Source organism: Nicotiana tabacum, unplaced genomic scaffold (genome assembly GCF_000715075.1).
Source record: "Nicotiana tabacum cultivar K326 unplaced genomic scaffold, ASM71507v2 Un00301, whole genome shotgun sequence".
Classification (NCBI taxonomy): Eukaryota; Viridiplantae; Streptophyta; class Magnoliopsida; order Solanales; family Solanaceae; genus Nicotiana; species Nicotiana tabacum.
In genome coordinates, this window is record NW_027438538.1 from 10,101 (window position 1) to 13,212 (window position 3,112).

Consider the following 3,112-nt stretch of genomic DNA (forward strand, 5'->3'; position numbering starts at 1 on the left):
CAAAAGTGTTGCATAGAACTCGAGCTGATTACCTTTGTAACAAGTTGTGCATGATAAATATCTATGCTCCAACTTGAGAGGGAGTATTACAGAATAATTAGTGAGCTGTAAATAGATTACTTTTCATAGATAGGTGACTCAATTATAGGAGTTGATCCTTAGGATATTTTTCTTTATTTTGTTTGATTTAGTTTCTATGATAGAGTCTTGTGTAAGTGTATAAATCTCTTGTATTCATGAATAGAAAGACATCAAGTTATTCTCGCTGATTACAGTTAGGTAAATTTGTGTTGATGTAAAATTATATTGGCTCATTTACTAATTAACTAAATTTGTGTTGAACTTTGGTAAAATGTGTCTAATACAGAGTGGTTATGATCTTTAAATTCTTGTGATACAAGACTTGACAAAGGAAATCATGGAGCATATATATTACTGATCATCTAGCTAGATTTAGTGTTGAGGTTAGACATGATTTACACTTGGATATGCTTATGACCTTCAATTTCAAATCAAAGCTAGGAAGTTATTAATGGTTAAACTTTTTAAATAATATATTGTAGAAAGATGCTGCAGATAATGTGAAAGGGATGATCAGAGAGGCAATCGTTGAAAAGCAAGATACACATACCAAAATATCCACTTCAAACACATTTCATATTACAGACTTTGGATGTTCAGTTGGATCAAACACTTTCTATGCAATGCAAAATATTGTAGAAGCGATAAAGGATAAGCATCATTCTCAATCTCTCGATTGTACGAGTCCTGAATTCCATGTTTTTTTCAATGATCATGTCACTAACGATTTCAATACCCTATTCGAATCCCTACCTTCCGAGAAACCATACTTTGCAGTTGCAGTTCCTGGTTCTTTCTATGGACGGTTATTCCCCTCGTGCTCTTTTCATTTCACGTATTCTTCTTATGCATTGCGGTGGTTGTATGGGTTGCCAAAAGGGTTGATGGAGAAGAATAAGGGAAGAATTCATTATGTAGGCGCCTCTGCTTCAGTATGCAATACCTATGTTGCCCAATTTAACAAGGACATGAAAGTATTCTTGACTGCAAGGGCTGAGGAGATTGTTCATGGAGGTTTTAATTGTTCTTATTTTGCCAGCTATTCCTAGTGAAATACATCACTCACAACTCGGTGATAGAATGCTCACATTTCTTGAGTCTACTCTTATTGACATGGTCAATGAGGTGAGTCAATCATAACATATACTCACTCTGACAACGCATTTTTCTTTGTATTCATTATTCCCTTCAAAAAAGAATGATATATTTTTATATTTAAAAATAATTTCACTTTTGTACTTCTTATTTTACTCTTTATGACATAATTTATAGCTACACATATGTTTATGGCATATTTTAGATAACAAGTTTCAATAATATTTTTCTCTTTCTTAAACTGCATGCTCGAGTCAAACACTATCACATAAAATGCGAAGAAAGGAGTATATGCTAAATTTCTTGGTTCTTGGCCAATCTAGTACTACTCATTCCGTGATCATTTTATACTGTGAAACTTTTTTTTAGTATGTTTCAAAAAGTATATATTGACACTTTTCTATATTGAACTGTACTTTCTTTCTTTTCCAATACAGGAAATTGTAGATGAATCTCTAGTTGACTCATTTAATTTGCCACTATATTTTCCATCTGCTGAAGACATGATTAAAGTGGTGAAGAAAAATAATTTTTTTAGCGTAGAGAGAATAGAGCTAACATATCCCCGGTCCAAGATTAATGCAACGAGTTTCGTAACTCACTTGAGGGCTGGTTTAGAAGGAATATTCACCAAACATTTTGGAAATAAAATAGCAGATGAAATGTTCATGAGGACTTTAGGAAAATGCGAAGAGATTTCTGCATGGTTGAAAGTTGAATATTACAAGACTGCGAGGCAGTTGTTCGTGGTTTTAAAACGTAAAATAAACTTGTAAATGAGTCATCTTTATTTTGTCCGTGTGACATCAATGATCATTACCAAGTTTAGAAATTACTTTGAATCACTAGGTGGTTTGCCTTTCTAGTATAGATGTGAAATTTCAAAGCATATACGTGTTAAAGTTTACCCTGATTTTCTTTTCATATTTGGATTTACCTATACTTGAAGGAAGGGTAAGATATTTATCATAATTAATTTTACTTTTTATAAAAGAGAAATGTAGATCTCTTTCATATTTGATAGATCTCTTTCTTGAATAAAAAGATTGTGGACCTCTATAAATTAAGGATCTCTTCTTCACACAACAATACAATACAATAGCATCCACAATGTAATCCTTTAGAGTTGAAGAGTCATGTTTAGAGGGAGAATTATTCTCTCAATATTTTTGTAGTCTCTTTTACATAATAGAAGGTTCTTCTCATCCCATATGAATATAGATCAATTGATCAAACCACATTATAATGTTATCTTTTGATATAATTCTCTTTGTTGTCCGATCTATCTCGTTAAAGGTATGTTTTGTTATTTTTCGCATGATGCCTTGTTATTTTGATCCCAACAAGTGATATCAGAGCCAATGGTTCAGTGCGATTGAAGATAACTTTAAGGCGGGTTCAAACCAAGTTGTAGCAGTGATGAAAATTATGTGAAAAAGGTAGATCAAGCTTTGTCAAGAAAATGTAGGCCAAACTAGGCAAAATTGTTAAGGTTTGCCCTGATTTCCTTTTTATGTTAGATTTACCTATTACTTAAAATAAGGTAAAATATTTATCATAATCGTTTTTAATTTTCCTGAAAGGAACATTTAGATCTATTTCATATTTGATAAATTCCTTTTGGAGCAAAATATTGTGCACCTCTATAATTTGAGAATCCCTCCTTTACATAACTATATAATTGTCACAACCCAAAACTCAACATGTCATGATGGCGTCTATCACAGAACTAGGCAAGCCGACATTCACAATAAAACTTGATATTTTCTATTAAAAATAAGATAAAGCAAGTTTAACAGTAATAACCCTCATAAATAGCCGATATAAACAACTGCGACTCGAATATAATTTTCCCAAAATCCGAGTGTCACTGAGTACATGAGCATCTATACAATAACATAGTCTGAAACACCTTCTAGAAAGGTAGAACAACATA

The 3,112-nt window shown here is 32.3% G+C and overlaps 1 pseudogene; it reads left to right on the forward strand.

Moving 5' to 3' along the window:
- Nucleotides 1-554: 554 nt before the first annotated feature.
- LOC142179072 (loganic acid O-methyltransferase-like) lies at nucleotides 555-1,952 on the forward strand (annotated as a pseudogene).
- The last annotated feature ends 1,160 nt before the right edge of the window (nucleotides 1,953-3,112 follow it).